This window comes from Nyctereutes procyonoides, unplaced genomic scaffold (assembly GCF_905146905.1).
Source record: "Nyctereutes procyonoides isolate TBG_1078 unplaced genomic scaffold, NYPRO_anot_genome, whole genome shotgun sequence".
In the NCBI taxonomy this organism is placed as follows: domain Eukaryota; kingdom Metazoa; phylum Chordata; class Mammalia; order Carnivora; family Canidae; genus Nyctereutes; species Nyctereutes procyonoides.
The window spans coordinates 20,169,491-20,189,822 of NW_026575122.1; positions in this window are offsets into that span (position 1 = coordinate 20,169,491).

Here is a 20,332-nt window from a genome sequence, read left to right on the forward strand (position 1 = left end):
ATTTTTGCCCGTACCCTGAGAACATAAAACAAATAACTCTTTTCAGCATATGTCCCATCAACATTAAAGAATCCAGCTTCTAAACACAATGGAAAACCAGGATCGGTTTTACTTCCCCAATTTAAATAAATATGAAGCTAGGTTAAATATAATTTATATACAAAATTATTATACAAAATTATACCAAAAATATTAATGATAGAATTAGCAGAAAAGAACATTAAACCATCTATTAAAATACTATACACATTCAAGAAGATAGAGGAAAATATAAATATGATTAAGGGAGAAATGGAAAACATCTTAACAACCCAAATGAAACTTTTAGAGATAAAATACACAATGCCTGATGAAAAAACAGTGGATAAAATTAGCAGAAGATTATATACTACAGAAGAAAAAAAATAGTGAACTTGAAGACCTCACAATAAATAAAACACACAGAGAAAAAAGACTAGAAAAAAGTGAATAGGGTATAAGTAAGTGGAAGAGCAAGGTCAAGCAGCCTACCATCTTTGTAATTGCTTTAAAAAAAAAATAAAGGTAGATCAGGGATGGGAACAGAAAAGATCCTTGAAAAAAATAATGACCACAATTTCCTTAAAAAGTACAGAGTTTGGGGTTCCTGGGTGGCTCAGTTGGTTAAGCATCTGCCCTAGGTTCAGGTGATGGTCCCAGGGTCCAGGGATCAAGCCCTGCATTGGACTGCTTGCTCTCCCTGCTTATGCTCTCTCTCTCTTTATCTTTGTCTCTTTTATTTATTTATTTATTTATTTATTTATTTATTTATTTATTTATTTATTTAAAAGAGATAGAGAGAGAGAAAGAGAGTACAAGTGGGGTGAGGGACGGAAGGAGAAGTAAACTCCCCACTGAGCAAGGAGCCTGATGTGGAGCTTGATCCTGAGATCCTGGGACCATGACTTGAGCTGAAGGCAGATACTTAACTGACTGAACCACTCAGACACCCTTAAATAAAAACCTTTTTTAAAAAAGGCACAGAATTTTCTCCAGCAGGAGTCATAGAGATGCAGCAGAAGGGGGAGTTCATATGATTCCAAGTGTAAGAAGGATTTGATGTGCTGCTTTTAGTCCTAAGATACAGGGGAGTACTGCCATGATTGGAGAAAGATCTCCAGGAGCTAAGGATGGCCCCCTGCTGACAGCCAGCAAAAAAGACAAGACCTCAGTGCTACAGCTGCAAGGAATGCAATTCTGCAGCAATCTGAATAAGCTGGGAACTGGATTGTTCTCCAGAACCTCTGGTTAGGACCACAGTGAGGCCTTATGATTTGACCTTAAAACTCTAAGCAGAATAGTCAGTTGGGCTGTGCCATACCTAGACTTCAGACCCACAGAGCTATTAAATAATAAATGTGTGTTGCTTTAAGCCACTGTTTGTGGTACTTTGTTATAGCAGCAATAGAAAATGAGTATAAGAAACCAGACACAAATGACTGGGTACTGTATGATTCCATTTGTATGAAATTCTAGAACAAGTAAAACTATGATAGAAACCAGATCAGTGGTTGATCATAGGGATTCCAGGTAGGAGACTGACTGCAAAGTGTCATAAGAGAACTTTTGGGGGTGATAGAAGTATCATGATTGCTAGAGTCATTACGTGACTGTGAACATTTGTTAAAATTTATCATATTGTATACTTTGAAGAATTGCATTGTTTTATGTAAATCGTGCTGCAATATAATTGACACACAAAAAATAACATTACAGTTCTTCTTGCCTTTTGACTTGTCACAGGTATTTTGATGTTAAATTCTTATTTTTTTAAAGATTTTATTTATTTATTCATGAGAGACACACACAGAGAGAGAGAGAGAGAGAGAGAGAGAGAGAGAGAGAGAGAGGCAGAGGGAGAAGCAGGCTCCATGCAGGGAGCCCAACGTGGGACTCGATCCTGGGTCTCCAGGATCAGGCCCTGGGCTGAAGGCAGCACTAAACTGTTGAGCCACCTGGGCTGCCCTGATGTTAAATTCTTAAAACCAAAAGCTAATAATAGCGCACCGATCACCTTGTATTCCTATATTCCTGAGATTGAATACATTTTTAACCATCTTAAAGACACTGATAGCAATGTATGAAATTATTACATGGTATAATCAATTTTTATGTGTATTATTATTATGTGTGCACACATATTATGTGTGCACAGACACACTATCAAACATATATACACATACACAGTCATAAAAATATAGAAAGATAGGGAGACACAGAGACTACTCTTAAGTCTATGCTATTGTTAATGAAGTGTTCAGATATATACATTGATCTGATCTTTTGGGGGCAACATGAACACATTCAGGGTGATGCTATAATTGGCAACAAATGGCACCCAGGACCCAAAAATCTGTGGTGTAGGTGAGATTTAAGGGAAAGAATTTTTTAATACAGAGCAAATCTATATGGTAAGTCAATATAATAAGTCTACATGATTTGTCTTATTATTAGGCCAAAACTCCTAGACTATCATGCTTTAGAGAGCTTCTGGGACTGGTGGAAGGTAAATACGGTCATGGACATCACTTACTGACCATGTGTTCTGCTACATACTGTATTAAAGAATCTGCATTTTTTTTTTATGTTTTATGGCTGACAGCTTTTAAGTCTCACCCCTCCTTATGCCCCATCTGGGCAAGATGATAAGAAAGCTAGTGCTCTCTTCTTTGGCATCAGTAGGAGCTTCAAACCACAAAAGCCCTGGCCCTCAGCCCACCCCACCTCCTACCCACAATAAGAACCCTAAGCCAGTCTCCTTTCCTTGCTTTCTCAAGACCTTTTTGGACCAGCCTGGGAAGCCTGCCATGTTTTTCCCCAAAAAATCTTCCTTACAATAAACCTTTTCACATCCCTTTGGCATGTGTGTGGCATCATCAATCTTGACACTTCTATCAGATTTTTGCCTTGGAGTCCATACCACTCCTGGGGGGTGGCCACACACAGATGTTCTTCTAATCATTTTACATATGTTTCCCACTTTACAGTTGGGGATACTGAGAAACTAGCTACAGGTCATACAGTGAAGAATAGAGCAGGGCTTCACAGCAAAGTCCATGCTCCTAACAAAGACAGTATTCTGCTTGACAGGATGACAGTGGTGATGAGCTAAATGATGATGATGATATATGTCTTCATTACTGAAAGTATATTATAAAAACACTAAAGGGAGTTTAAAAGGCTGTTTCAAAATAGCATAGAATAGCCTTGCTTTAGTTATCAGCTGGTTTAGGCTACTGTTAGGTTAGCCTAGTACATTAGACAAATGAGACTTATGATTCAGCTCTAGAAAGCTAAGGCTGGTCAATTTGGCACTAGAAAGAACTGTTTCAGGAATGTCTCCTTTTGACCCTCTACTGGTATTAGGTGGCCTCAGCAATCGGCACACTATATCTAGATAAAAAAACATAAGACTCCATTTCAAATGTCTTTCCAAAAGAGGTGGATGACCCACAAATTAAAGAATGTGTCACATAGTTACAAGGTTGATTCGCTGTTATGAAAGTATCAAATGGGTAAAGGATCATCACAAAGCCTTCCTGGAATTTTGGCAGTAGGGGATGGATTATGTGGGATCCTCAAGAATAGAATCAGAACAGCTAAAAATGCCCAAAACCCAAACACTCATGGTTGAGTTACCCAGGGTGGCAATCAGGAGTTCCTTTGGAAGTGACCTCTACTTTTCCTTGATCTTTTACACTGAGAGAACATATGAAACCAAAGTTTGTAGTAGTAAGTGTCATGTCTATAGGGATGTGATAAAAGTCAGTTAAAGGCATTTTTTTTTAAAGATTGAAAAAAAGCCCAAGCAAGAAAGGGCTAAGAAGAATACTAAAATAACTATTTTTGAGATCTTACTCTTTTTTCAGGGATATAAAGCATTTTATATTCACCATCTCTTTTAATCCTTATAATAATCATTGAAAAGAGAGATTGTTTCCATTTCACAGGTGACTGTAAACTGACAGTCAGAAAAATGCAGGGTCTTATCCAAGGTCACACACCTAGTAATTGGTAAAGTCCAAATTCAGACCCTGACTCCGAAGATCACACCCTACCTAACCACCCTGCAATACTGCCTCCTAAATGCTGCCTACCTACTGATCACTTTCCAAAAAAATGCTGTGAAAATCAGAATGCTATCTTTTGAAGATCCAGCCTCATTTCCAACCCCCATTTATTAACTCAGAAATATACCATAACTCTTAAACAATTTCTAAAACTGTGTTTCCCACACTTCATTCATTCATATGCCTTCATGGGTTTTTAATCTACGCATTGTTTTTTCTGTGTATTACATTAACTCCCTTTCTTTTTACTTTAGCTTCTTCCTAAATTGCAATATTCATGAAGCCACAGATCTGGTAAGCTACTTACATCTTTCTAATAGATACCAAACATATATAATTATTAAAATAAAAATATCCATCTGGTTGTACCGTTGTTCACATTGTATTTGGGAAATACTATTCTTGAGCTTATAAGCAGATGGAATTGAAATGCCTTCCACAGAGCTGACCTTCTCCTAAAGCACACCATCTCTGCTCCCTAAAGAGGACCTTTCATTTCCACCTCACCCAAGCAAGCAGTGAGATATCTTCCCAGTTTCCAAAATCTAAAAATCTTCCACCCTCACTTGGTAAAAGTTACCATCAAAAGATCCAGAGAGTAAATAGGACCCTGAGACTTTGCCCTTCTTCTGTAACTTCTACCTACCCTGGTTGGGGGTCCTCACACCCTTGGCTCACCAGTCTCTACTCCTCTCACAACTTAAGTAGATCCCATACTCAGGACCATTATTAGCTTCTTACTCATCTTCAAAATCTCCTTTCCCACTGAGCCATTTCTCCACCATACAATACAAACTTGTCAAATGTAGGATTAATATTATAAGGTAACACTTCTTTCAGGTAAAATACTTACATATTAACATGGTCTTCCTGGAGTTATTGCATGGCTCTGAAGGTGGAGCTCCAGGTATTTTGACAACTTAATGATGAGACAGTTTTGCAATATCCTTCAGATCATCACATCAGGTATGTGGCCACCAGTTCCCTCACTGTATGGTTGGATCCTGTATCCTCCAGGCATCCTGAGGCCCTTAGTAACATGGCCAAGCATGGGATTTCACTGCTATTATATCCCTGAAAGACTGGCTTGGATCTTGCTATTGCACAAGCTCCTGCTTTTATACAATACTCTTTCCTGTTAAGGTGTCTAGAAAACATCACACCATTTGTGAAAATTCATCCTTCTATTTACTATTTCAAAACATATTTTATTATTGTTGGTAACTTATTAAGACATTTTCTCAGTACTACATTGTCAATATGTAGAAAATGTGTATATGTATATATAATAATTATAGATCATTGAAAGTAAACTTTGTCTAACTTTGTTTTGGTGTTTGAGGTACAATTCTTTCAATCCTGGAAATCCTGGAAATGTAGAAGGGCTCAAGTTTTATGCTTGAAGATGGGGGAAAGAATAAAATTATTTCCTCCATTAATCTGAAAGACAGAAAGTAGGACCTGCTCTAGAATAGTCATGTAAAGATCAAGAAAATTTTACACTCATTCTAAGAAAAAAAGCAATAAAATAATGTTGAAGAAGATAGAAGATGTCAAATGCAGTTGGGGGAAACATGATACAGAGTATCTGTGTTCTTGATCTTTAAATTTGCCTTTATTTATGTAGTTGAGGCTCAACAGCTGCCTCCACACCTAACCAAGGAACTGTTGGTATGTTCACTCCCTCTTCTCTCTTCTTCCTGGGGGGTGTATCTCCTAGTCCACATGGTAGGTTTTGGTTGTCATTGTGTTTTTTTGTTTGTTTGTTTGTTTGTTTGTTTGTGCTAAAGGAACATCCACAAAGTGTGAGACAGGGCTGACCAAAAGGACCTGGAATTAGCCCAAAATATTTGACTATTTCTTGGCATCTGAAAAAAAACAAAACTTTTTTTTCTTAAGAATAGTAATATTTTCATTGTTCCCTAAACACATGCTATCTTGAGCAGCTGTGCGTGCCGGGAGACCTTTAGTTACCAAGGGAACATTCTCAATGTGTCCTATCACCTTTTTATCAAAGCACTTAGAGATATTCTATTAGATTTTTCCTTCCTAGCTAAAAATGGAAATTGTATAACTTGCTTAGGCAATTCTTTCACTAAATATAAAAGCATCCCATTCCTTACAACTGTAGAGTTATTCACTTCCCTTAAATATCAACTTGGAGAAATGTTGCCAAGATACATGTCTAGAGCCCTTGTACCCTTTATTTGTTAGAAATAAAGATTCCCACAAAAAATTTTGTATTTTTGACTCACATATGAAACACTGGCATCATGTAAAGTAAATGGTGCGTTACAAGTCTGTGGCCACATTCTTCATGAACATAATTGAAAATAATGCACATTTATACCTTTTGTCCAAGGCAAATCTCCTCACATTTTAAAGTTTGAGTAAATACAGCTGTTCAACATAGTGGGATTAATCAGGAATAATTAATCCCAAATTATTGTAGTTCTAGGAAGAACAAAAAGGTGCCCAGCCAATTTCTTTCTACTGATTTATGCCATGATGTGTGATGTAATGACTACTTGCCATCGATAATGTGCTATTGCATTAGGTGTCCTTCCAGATGTTAACACTGGCAGAAAGTAAATACTCCTTCATTTGTCTTGCTTGTCTACATATAAAGACTTTGGTATTTTTTGGGCTCATATTCTATGCCTTGGCACTGTGTTGGGCACTGGGGTCAGAAGAGTAAATAAGACATAGTTCATACTCTCAAAAAGCTTCCTGTGCCCCCTAGATATAGCGATCAAGTGTCTGCTAGATTCTTTGCATGAACAAGTGCCATAATGTAACCTTCAGGGATGGTTTGGAATGTCCCTACGGTAACCATAGTCATTCTTCAGTTTGTTTTTCCATAAACATTGCCTAAAAGTGAAGAAGCAAGTGAAGAAGAACCATTATCTAGACTATCACCTACTCCTAAACAAACTCAACATTGCTGTTGGAAGAAGTAGTAGAGTATCTATCTAGCTTTTACCTCAACTTCAAGCCTGTCCTTCTCACATTTCCCAGAATCCCAGATACACTTGGAAGAGTGAGGGGTTATGTTGATCTCATCATAGTTCCTCAGGGAGATTCTCAGCAGAGCTGGGACCTGAGATAGTGTTCCCTGGGTTGAGTCTCAGGGGAATATCTGCATCTTACTCTAGAATGGTGTTTCTCAAAGGATGAGTCACCTGAGGTAGATTTTTTTAAAAATAAAGATTCGCAAATTTCTTGATCCAGAATGTCTAGGAATGGAGTCTGTACTTTATAATTTTAATATCTTTTCAAGGTCATACTTGTGGCATACTGAAATCTGAGAAACAGTTCACTGAGGAGTAGTCTGAAGTCAAGTTTAAGGAATATATTCAATATCCAAGAAAATGAAGATGCTTTGAAGAATTCCAGAATCCTGTAATGTAAGAAGATCCAAGTGGGTGACACAAATTAAACCTTTTAGTCAGTCATGCCACTTCAAATTCTTCAATAATCAAATATTCCCTTGATCATATAAACTTAACTCTTTCAATTTGCAACTTATATAAGTTGAAAATTATACATATATATTTTATATATACATATATTAAATATATATTCCTCCCTGAGACCTTCCATTATGATCAGTTTTAGGTGTTAAGTTGGCAAGGCTACAGTACCCACTTATTTAATCGATCACTAATATAAGTGTTCCTATGAAGACATTTTGTAGACGTGATTGAATCAACTGACATTAAAGCAGATTATCTTTGATAATCTGGGTAGGCTTTATGCAATCGGTTGAAAGACCTTAAGAGTAAAACTGAGGTTTCTTTGAGAAATTAGAAATTCTGCTTTAAGACTGCAGTCTCAGATCCTGACTTTTTTTGCTGGCCTGCTGGCCTGCCCTACAAACTTTGGATTTGCCAGTTCCTCCACATCATATAAACCAACTCCTTGAAATAAGGAATATTATATATATATTATACATTATATCACTTACATACATCATACATACACATATACACATATATATTACATTATATCATATACATACATATATACATATGTCATATATAATTTTCTCTATATAGATAATACTTATATATGTATATAATATTCCTTTATATTATATATAATATGTACCATCACACACATTTCCTAATGGTTCTGTTTTTCTGGAGAACTCTGACCCATATACCATCTTACAAACTTTTTTCTTCCTGTATTAACAAAAAAGAGGTAGAAGGAGCAGGGGTGGAGGTGATGCTCAGGAGGGAGAAGAATGCCACATCCAAGGGACCCCTATTCCTGCCTTAGAGAAGGTGGACAGGGACACAAGACAGGAGAGGTTCCTGCTCTAGTACAACAACAAGTGTTCTTAGGTTGAGGGGCAAATAGACTCCTTTTATTTCTGACAGGCCTCCCAGAGATGCCTCTGGCCCTGATTTAAGTGCCATGCCCATGCTCTGCCCAAGCTTCTAAACCCACCTTCCTCTGCAGAACAGTGTGAGGGTTCATTGGGTGAGCAGCCACCAATGGATTTTTAGGCTAGACTTCACTGTTTGGACCCTGAGGTGGTTGGTCTCTCTGCTTTCTCTTCCACTCTGACTCTATTCTCCCATTTATTACTAAGATCAACTTAAAACAAAAACAAAAACAGAACAGAACTGAAGTTTCCCTCGTTGAAGGTCAAAAAACATCTATAAAATTTCTTCCCTTTGAAAATCTTCTTTGTAGCAGGTGAACCAATCTTCAGAGCTGTATTTCACCAGCCCATTAATGATAACCTTAGAATTCAGAAATAACTTGTAATTTGTGCTTTCCTATGCCTGCTTTCTGCCACATAGCCCACTAAAAACCCAACTTATTGAAATGGACTTGGATCAAAGATGTTGACTTTGCTACACCTGTTAGTGCACCTGAAAGTGCTGACACTATAGAAATATTAGAAAGATAGAAGTGCCACGGGTCAGCAATTATTTGCCCAGCCAAAGTAATTCATCTTATCAAAAACCAAGTATAGTGTCCATTCCACAACTCCTCCTGGCTTCCTCAGTAGATGAGGTCATTAAGTGATGTGGCATTTAAGGGTTCAGCAATTATAAGAGTTGGCAAAAATTAAAGGAAATAAAAGCTGATTCTCAAAAATCATCCAAGCAAGCAGTGGTTTCCTACCATAAAAAAAATCTCTTATTATATCATACCATCATCTTTATTTTATTTTATTTATTATTTTTTAAAGATTTTATTTATTTATTCATGAGAGACACAGAGAGAGAGAGAAGCAGGCTCCGTGCAGGGAGTTCGATGTGGAACTCGATCCCAGGACCCTAGGATCACACCTTGGGCCGAAGGCAGACACTAAACCGCTGAGCCACCAAGGGATCCCCACAACATTGCCTTTAGATTTCATGTTGAGATATGTTTTGGGCATTGTTCTTTCTATTTAAGAATTTAATACAAGGTTTCACATAAGAAAACTACAAAAGGACTTGGCCTGACTTCTGGAATTCATCCAGAACACAGTTTTTATTGTGCTTCACAGCAATTTATCTGTTTAAGAAGTACACAGCTAATAAGTGGCAGAAATAGGATTTGAATGCCTGTCTGCTCAGGTTCAATGCCCATTCACATTGTTTCATTCATCCATTTTACAGAGCCTTACTAATCACTCAGTAAGTACCAAGCGCTGTGTGTATGTGTGGGTGTCTGTGTGTGTATTATATTTTACATATAATCTGTGATACAAAACCTGCAGAAAAAAGATTAAGAAGGCACAGTGATAGTGCCTGCCCAAATCCACCTCCCACCAAGTGGCAATGATGGGAAGAGATTATATGAGCTCCCAAAGCTCCAACAATTAAGAAAAAACTGTTACTAGACCAATTTACAAATAAGAAATATCATTCAGAAAGTTTATTTAAAAAAAAGGTTATCCATTCCTCTATTTTTGTAATCTCACAGTCCCAGTCCGCTTCTACCCATTGATATCCTAAAATGAATTCATTTGGGAAAATGCCCCCTTTGGGGTGAAACAGATATCTTCACTGTATACTATTTAACCATTCATGTGCACTGAATAAGACAGTCAATTTCTAGAAACCTATCTTTTAAAAATAATCCAAAATAGAATTCTCCATGTATGAACATTTTTACCGCCATGTTACTTTAAAAAAAAAAAAGATTTTATTTATTCATTCATGAGAGACCCAGAGAGAGAGAGAGGCAGAGACACAGGCAGAAGGAGAAGCAGGCTCCATGCGGGGAGCCTGACGTGGGATTCGATCCTGGGACCCAGGATCACGCCCTGGGCTGAAGGCAGGTGCTAAACCACTGAGCCACCCGGGGATCCCCACCACCATGTTACTTAAAATGAAAAATTGGAAAGGGTTGGATAGGTTATGGTGCAGTTAGGTAAATTAGGATATTCTATAGTCATTAAAGTAGAATAGTCTTATAGATTATTAATCACATGGAAATTTTTATGAAACAATAGTAAAGGGAAATATTAACCCAACTACTGTATAAGTATGCTATGATTAAAACCAATTTTTTGGATTGTATCCCCACAGGACAAAAAATGCACCAAGATGCTAAAAGCGGTTGTTTTAAAATAATAATATGTGTGTAAGGATAGTGTTTATGGTGGATTTCCCTTATTTTTTAAACATTCTTTAAGAACTGGTTTTAATATCTTGGTAATAGACATTCTGTGCTAAATGAATTGATGGCAATTCCTATCCCAGTTTGTGGGGAAAGAATGTGGTACTGGAAGCATATTAAAAACAGATACTGAATTGGGAAAGTCCCGTACAGATGTGGTTACTACTCCCTGGCTATTCCTTCATAGGCATAACACTTTCATTTTAATTGTAATTTGTTTTCCTTGTATCATGATTTCTGTTTTATCTTAACACAATGACTGGAGAGACACCATTCCTTGCCAAAAAGCAGTCTAGATCGTCTAAAAACTTTTCTGCTAATGGAATTGCATATCTGCCAGAAGCCAGAGAATTGGGCCAAATGATTTCTTGGATTCTCTCTCAGCTCTAGGGTCGAAGCATTGGTGATTTCACTTCTTAATGTCACCGTTCTGGCAGCCTGATTGCCCTACTTTGACTTCATACCATTTCAAGGAAATGACTGACTAATCAAAATGGAACCGGGAATATTACAAGAATCCTGGAGATATTCATGAGCTACTGGGCACTCTGTAAGTGGGGCTGCTGCCTGGTCAGAAAGCTGGAAGAATGGCAGGAGGAGGGCATTTCCCCAATCTCTCAGCTTTCCAACTGGCGAGGCAAGACCACATTTTGGAGAAAAACTGAACAATTGGATAAGGCGTTCCATTTGAAAAACATAGGCCAGAACTTTAGATGCCACTGCTATATATCTCTACTTAATGGCTGTTTCATTATTTGTGACTCTTTTGGTGTTCAATGAGGCAATAGATAGCAAAGACTTGAAAACATTCATGCCCCTTCACCAAGAAATCCTAGGACCTAGGAATTCATCTAAAGAAGACAAACAGGTAAGTTAGGAAGAAATATATGTACTAGACAACTTATCTGTTTAAAACAGTAATATCAACAGCATCAGTAGCAACTCTATTAGTTACGTTTTCTCCAGAGAAACAGAACCAATAGAATAGGATACAGGGGAGATATTAGATAGGTAGATAGATAGATAGATAATATAGATGATGTATACATATTGTGAGGAATTGGCTCATGTGATTCTGTAGGCTAAGAAGTCCCACAACCTGCCCTCTGTAAGTTGGCAGCCCAGGAAAGCTGGGGGTGTAATTCAATCGACCAGAGCTGATGGTGTAAATCCTAGTCTAAAGGCAGAAGAGAAGATGAAATATCCAAGCCCAAGCAGCCAAACAGTCCAGAAAAAAAGGACAAATTCCTCCCTCCTCTGCCTTTTGCTCTATGCAGGCCTCCAACAAACTGACCTATGCCAGGGAGAGCAAGCTGTTTTACTGAGACCACTGATTCAAATGCTAATCTCATCCCAACACTCTCATAGACACACCCAGAAATAAGGTTTAATCCAGGTACCCCTTGGCTCAATCCAGTTGACACATAAAATTAACCATAACAACCTATGAAAACAATCCAAATGTCCAACAGTAGAGGATTAGTTAGATTATGGTATTCCCATACAATGAAATATTATATGGCCATTCAAACTGATATTATACCTCTATTCTTATGATGCTGATGAATTTTCACAACATATTAAATAATACGTTCCCTTATAATATTATAAGGGAATATGTGATTAATAACTTAATTTTTTAGAATATGCACACATTTGCTACGGTAGAAATCTGAAAGGATATGTACCAAGAAGTTAATAGTTATTTTTTCTCAGTGTTTTAGATTTTTGCTTGGTTTTAGTTTAATATGTATTTTTATTGCTTATTTGTGTTTCTAATATTTATACATTTCTTATGCAATTATGAAAAGAAACATCGTTTTAAAATCAGTTTAAAAATTAGTTTTAAAATCTTTTTCAAGTCTTTAAAATTTTTAAGAAAATATTGTAATATTCTGGAATATCTAATATGCACCACTTGTATAGGTGAAATGCAAGCATTTTTAGGGCCATAAGGGCCATATAAGGAAGTGTGGATTTTATCTTAAGAGTCAAGGAAAATCATAACAAAGACTGAGATGTACCAAAAAATATTGAGGGCAGGAGCGAGAGATTTCCTGGAGATCAAAAGATAAGAGCATAGTGGTTGGTAGTAGAGGGGAGGATAAGAGGAAAAAAGTAAAAAAGTGTAGTCAATCTGAAAGTCTAAGAAGAAAAATGTCAACACCAGACATTCAGACTTTGGCTTAAATGGTATAGAAAAGTCAATGCCACAGATTTAGGTTAGCAGGAAGAATCCAGAATATCTATGAAGACTTACAAGATAAGGCTTAGGAAAGTTTAATTACTAAGACAGTCCATGGGTCTTGATAGGTAAGTTAAATCCAAGATCTGAGCAGTCAATATGGGTGAGACAGCAAGAAACTAATGGGTCTTAGTTCAAGTGTGATGAGCAAAGTCTTAGGAAAATTAAAAAATAACTCTATAATCAATAAATGGAAAAGTAACTTTTCCAAAACCATACAACTATTAAACAAAGCCAAGATTTGAACCCAGGGCTGTCACACTTCCTCCCCATGGGTTCTTTCTTGAATACAAATCGAGGAGCAAAATATTTGAGTGAAAAGCAAGCAAACACTGAATTTAGATCTGCAGACACAACTCTGCTCAGAGATGAACTTATTGCTGGGCTCATGAAATAGTAATTGACCGAATTACTTATTGTTATTATTTCCACATTTGTCCCTTAGCTAGGTCTTCAACTACACTTGCCACATGTTCTCTTTCACTCCTGTACTCTGGCCACACTATCCTTCACACTGTAAGTGATAAAGGAGCCAGGTAGGTAAATGAACAAAGCAGGCTTGATGTGGGCTGTGATGAGCTAAAAGAGTCTAGAGGGGTAAACACTACCCCCTTTCTTCCCACTGTCTTCTGTGTTAAACTCTCAGCTCTATGAGGGCAGAGTTCAAGTATGCTTTTATTCATCATTGTATCCTCAACAAAGTGCCTGACACATAATAAATTCTCAATAAGCACTTGGAGATAGATGAATGGATGGATGCCAGGATGTCTAATTGAATCACGACAGAAGCCATGTTCCCGAGTACTGTAGTGGATGAGAATCTTTTAGTTATACAATGCAAAGTAAACATATGTCTTCATAATTGTATGTAGAGTGACTGAAATTGTCACTACTCCAAATCATAGTGGCTGACTACAACAAAAGCTTATCTCTAGCTTAGGGAACAGTTCAACATAAGTATTCTGGGTTTGTTGGCCCTCTGAGTGGTGGTTGTGACTGAGAAGCCAGGCTCCTTCTATCCGGTGGCTCTTTTATTTTCTATAGCAAGGATTGGTTAACTGTCCTCTGTGGAGGACCAGCTAGTAGGCTTTGGAGGACACGCATGTAGCATGAAAGCAGCCATAAACCATAAACCCATAGCTCTTTATAGACGTGTGCCTTAGGGCATCAGAAACCTTCCTTGGATCTCTCCTTCTGGCTGACAAAGGGAGAGTATGAACGATCATATGGAAAATTATTATGAACTAGACATAGCAGTGGCAATTTGTACCTATATCTGACTGGGCATAACTCAGTTACGTGGTCCCATCAAACTTTGGGGTGAGGGGGACTGGGAAAGATCAGTTAGCCATGTGTCTAAGAAGAGAGAACTCGGTTTGGTGAGCCCCTAACAGTATCCTTCCCTCAGTCTGTCCTTCCATTCACCAAGAATCTGTTATCTTCTTCCCACACAGAGAACACACTCAATCTTCTCCCAAAGGAACAATTTAAAATCCCAGACATGGCAGCCCGGGTGGCTCAGCGGTTTAGCGCTGCCTTCAGTCTAGGGCATGATCCTGGGGACCCGGGATCGAGTCCCACGTCAGGCTCCCTGCATGGAGCCTGCTTCTCTCTCTCTCTCTCTCTCCCTCTCTCTGTCTCTCATGAATAGATAAATAAAATATTTTTAAAAAGTCCCAGCCAGTCCTTGCATCCAGCTCAAGGTTCAGGACCTCCTGGTGATGCAAGTCCTCTCCATCTGGTCTAGATAGAATTTCTGATGGTTGTAAAAAGGCAGATTATTTGTCCCTTTCCCTCTCTCCCCACCCTAATGAAAAATTATGGAATAAGGATGCTATATCCACAGTAAAAAAAAAAACAAAACTCCTATTTAGAAAGAATAAGAAGACAAAGCAGGTGCTAGTGTGTTAAATCCCACTGTGTAGACCTTCTGAAATCTCTCTATCCTGTTCAATTAGGCACTAACTTAGCTCTCTGTTGGGAGCTCCACAGTCCACTGTTCTCCTTGGCCTCTATCCCTATCCTTTTGGAGGTTCCATCTTGGCCATCACCTTCTTTGGCCACATCTGAAGGAGGCCCTGGGGAGGATGCTTTTCTTAGGGCCTTCACAGATTTATAGATTGCTTCATGTTAGATTAACTTTAGGTCTTGAAAGTTGTTTTACATTTCAAAAATATTTTAAAAATGATATCTTTGACAATAAAATTCCTTTAAAAACTTAAGCTTTTTAGCCAGTTTTTGGTACACCCAAAGTACTTGCTCATAATTCTCAAATTTACTTTATTTCATTGGTTCTTTACCATGAGCCATTCAGTCTCAAAGTAATGGCTGCTACCCCACGTCCATCTCAAAGACTACATGGGAGGGCCACGTTTCTAACCTGATCTTGGCCCCAGAGCTGAGTCTTTTGTTTAACTGAAGAGTATCGTTGTTTTGAATACTCCAAGTCTTATCTCTTACTATTTGGGAATCTAATAGGTCTTGGCCACCCTGACATTTCAATGCCAGATTTCTAGACTCTTTATTCTTTTCATTTCAGTTTGCAAACCAGCCAGTTCTTCCTTGAACTCATGTCTCTTCTATAACACTTTAGCAAAGACAGCTAATAGTGACCAACACACACTGCACTCAAATTATTTCGAACCACTTCCCCTGGAGCTCAAGTCAGTAAGCACATAGTCTTCTTTCAAATTACTGCAAGTGACAGCTTTTCAAAGTGCCTTGCCACTTTATAGTACAGTATTCATTATCCTAGCTACCACCATTGGTTGTCTTACCATTCACCATCTCACTCACATATTTGAGATTTATGCCATGGCAGCACCCCACTCTAAGGCACCAGTTGCTGATTTGTAACAAAGGCACCAGTGTTTCAATAGGTTAAAATAATAAGTTATTTTTGACTTGAAACAGTCCAACACAGTGTCCATGGTTGGATGGATCTCCTGAGTAGCTTTCTTCCAAATGGCAACTCAGGAGCCCAGGCTGCTTCCAGTTTAGTGGCTTCACCACCCTCCAGGGTTCGAGAGTTCAGCAGGTTTCTGTCTCCAGCACTGGACCCATGACTGACCCATGTTCTGTTGGCCAGAACTCAGTTATATGGCTCCACCTAACAACAAAGGAGCCTGGAAAATATGGCCTAGCTGTATGCCCAGGAGGAAAACAATGATGTTGGCAAATGAGTAGCATTCTCTCTGAAGAATTGTTCTGTGCCTAATTGTAGGCAGTCACAGGGTCACCAGGCCTATAGAAAAGCGGTCCTTCTTTTCCTGTCTCTCAGCTTCTATGTTCTGACCAAGAAAGCAAAGAAAGAAGCCAAGAGTTGGAATGAGAAGCAGAAGCAGCAAGAAACAGAAATGGTGAGGGAAAGAGGGCAAACAGAGAAAGCCTGTGAATTAGAGGCCTCTCAACTGACAGCTGAAACTGCAAACAGCTGTAAAAAGGCAACCCGTGTGTTAAATGGCTTCAATCTGTGAACACAGTCCAGGGATCTTAACACCAGGAGTTGAAACATAGTTGAAACTTTTTTTCTCTGGGTAAGAAAGCTTGAGAACCAGATTTAGCTTTGATTTAATAGAGTTCCATATGAGAAGGATAGTTATTTATAGCTAGACATTTATAGATCTTTGAATAATATTCCTTATTGTATGCTCTTATTCCTTCATTTTCCATTGTAGGATTAGTTATCTGTTTTTGGAAATTGTAATCAATTGGATTATGAGCCTTTCTTGCTCTTTTTACTTGATTGTATTCATTGCCTAATTCATCTATTTATTCAATAAATAATTATTAAGTGTCAGACACTGTGGTAGTACTATTAAAACACAAACTGGTCCCTGCCCTCATGAAACATACAGTCTAGGGATACTGAGTGGCTCAGTTGGTTTGGCCTTCGACTCTTGGTTTTGGCAGGTAATGATCTCAGGGTCTTGGGATCAAGCCCCATGTTGGGCTTCATGCTCAGCACTCAGTCTGCTTAAGGTTCTTTCCCTCTCCCTCCTTGTCACTGTTCTCTATTGTCTTGAGTGCATGTGTGCTCTAAAATAAATAGAATCTTAAAATAAAAAAATAAACTTAGTCTAGTGGGTAAGACAGATATTGAATAAGTACTCTGGGACAATTAATTGTTTTTTTTAATTATTTTTTTTTAATTTTTATTTATTTATGATAGTCACAGAGAGAGAGAGAGAGAGAAGCAGAGACACAGGCAGAGGGAGAAGCAGGCTCCACGCACCGGGAGTCCGACGTGGGATTCGATCCTGGAGCCCGACGTGGGATTCGATCCTGGGTCTCCAGGATCGTGCCCTGGGCCAAAGGCAGGCGCCAAACCGCTGCACCACTCAGGGATCCCAATTAATTGTTTTAATATTATATTGTTACAAAGTATGAGGTTGAGGTTATGACACCACAGATCTTCCTCAACCTACAATGGGGATACATCTTGATAAAACCATTGTAAGCTGAAAATATCACAAGTTGAAATACATTTAATACACCTGATTTACCAAACACAATAGGTTAGCCTGCCTACCTTAAATGTGCTCATCACACTTAGATTGGCCTACAGTTGAACAAAATCAACTAGCACAGAGTCTATTTTATAATAAATATCCCATACCTCATGTAATTTATTGCATACTATACTGAAAGAATGGTTATACAACAGAAGTGTACAGAAGTGATGTCAGTGTATCAGTTGTATATGTGTGTGATCACATGGCTGACTGGGATCTGTAGCTTGCTGCCCAGTATCAGGAGAGTATTATACAGCACAGCACTAGCCCAGAAAAAGATCAAAATTCAAAATTTGAAGTGCAATTTCTATTAAATGCAGATCACTTTATCCAACCACTATAAAAACAAAAGATCCAAGTTGAACCATCATGACTCCTTTCATTAGCCCCAGTGTTAGTTTCCTAGTGCTGCTATAGCAAGTTGCCAAAAATTAGTGGCTTAAAGCAATACACGTCTATTACAGTGCAGTTCTGGAGATCAGAAATCTGAAATGGGTCTTACTGGGCTAACATCAAGGTGTTATAAGGACTTTGTTCTTTTCTGGAGGCTCAAGGGAGGAAATCAGTTTTCTTACCTCTTTCACACTCTAATTACTGCCTGCATCCCTGGGCTCACAGCCATCTTCAAAGTCAACAATGGTCCATAGTCTTTCTCATGCTCCAACACTCTGACACGGACTCTCCTGAGGCTCTCTTTCACTTTTAAAGACACTTGTGATTATACTGGGCCCACCTGGATAATATGGGATATTCTATTCCTCTCAGAATCAGCTGGTTGACAATCTTAATTCCATCTGCAATCCTAATTCCCTCCTGCTATGTAATATATTCAAAGATTCAGGGGATTAGGACATGGACATCATGGTGCATATGTGGGGGGATTATTCTGCCTACATTGGCCCTACTAATTGATATTTATGTTATTTCCAATTAAAAGAGATTTTTTAAATAAGCTCCACACCCAGCATGGAGCCCAATGAGGGGTTCGAACCCATAACCATGAGGTCAAGAGCTGAGCTGAGATCAAGAGTTGAACATTCAACCAACTGAGCCCCTCAGAGGCCCCCAGTTTTTTAATTTTTAAAAACAGCAAGGGATCCCTGGGTGGCGCAGTGGTTTAGCGCCTGCCTTTGGCCCAGGGCGCGATCCTGGAGATTGGGATCGAATCCCACGTCGGGCTCCCGGTGCATGGAGCCTGTTTCTCCCTCTGCCTGTGTCTCTGCCTCTTTCTCTCTCTCTGTGTGTGACTATCATAAAAAAAAAAAAAAAAAAAAAAAAAAGCAACATGGGCAGCCCGGGTGGCTCAGCGGTTTAGCGCCACCTTCGGCCCAGGGCCTGATCCTGGAGATCCAGGAACAAGTCCCACATCGGGCTCCCTGCATGGAGCCTGCTTCTCCCTCTGCCTGTGTCTCTCTCTGTGTCTCTCATGAATAAATAAATAAATAAAGGCTTTAAAATAAATAAATAAACTAACAAATCAATAAAACAGATTAAAAATAAATAATAATAATACATAAAATAAAAATAAAATAAATAAAAAACTAAAAATAAATAAATAAAAATAAAAACAGCAACAGAATAAATATATTCTTATCAATATGTCATATTCATAGAAGTTCCGGGTCAAAGACACCTAGTGTCAGGCATCATTTCATACATTAAAAGCTATTTGCATTTCCTTTCCTGTGACTGACTTCATATTCTTTGTACCATTGTAAAACATGTATCTTGAGGGGGGAAATCATTTTCCTTTTGACTGGTAGGAGTGGTTTACATATTAAAGCAATGATTGCTTTACCATAATAAGTATTGGAATTATTTCTTGAGGAAATTGTTCATTTTTTGACGTGTTTTATTGACTTCTTGCTATGTAGAAATTTAAAAATACATTTATGAAGTTGGATTTATTAATCTTATTTAAGGGCTTTTGGGTTTTATCCTATTCCCCCACTTCCCCCACTTTGAAGCTCTATTTTTAATTTTGCCAAGTTTTTTGTCTACAACATTGTAATCTTTGATTCATCTGGAACTTATTGTGGTTTTCTTTTCTTTCTTTCTTTTCTTTCTTTCTTCTTTCTTCCTTCCTTCCTTCGTTTCTTTCTTTCTTTCTTTCTTTCTTTCTTTCTTTCTTTCTTTCTTTCTTTCTTTTCTTGCTCTGGAACAGCCCAAATGGCTTTGGAATCACCTATTTTTAAAAGTTCTAGGATTTCCCAATGAAACCTTTTTGACTTGGTTCTTACCCCTTGGTTCCTGTCAATTTATCCTTATATTTCCCATATTTTTTACTTTATGGATGTTAATGTTGCATTTAACATTATAATTTGAGCTTTGTCTTGTTTAAATCCCCTCCCCTTAATCCAGTCTTTTCAAAGATTCAAATTCAAAGATTTCATCCTACTAAGATCAAACCACTGCTTTCTTTGTGTTTGCATTTGATGGATATGATTTTGGCCATCCTCTTATTTTCAACCTTTCTGAATCATCTGATTTTATATGTGACTCATGTCATAACAGTGAGACAGTATTTATTGATCTGTTACTATGTCACAGGAATCATTCTAAGTGCTTTACATACATTAACTTGCTAAATCCTCCCTGTGAGTTAACATTAGTTAATAACCCCTATATTTTTAAGGAGGAAATTGAGCCACTGAGAAATTAAGGAAGTTACTCCAAATAATATAGATTTAAATGTAGGCAGCTTAGCATCACAACTGTCAACAAACTCTCCTATATAGTGCCTTGTATCCTGAGTATGGTTGGTTGTTGTTTCTTTTTTTAATCCAATCAGATTTTTTTAAATGGGTGATTTTAGCCCATTTGTACTTATTGCTAAGACAGATATATTTGGGTTT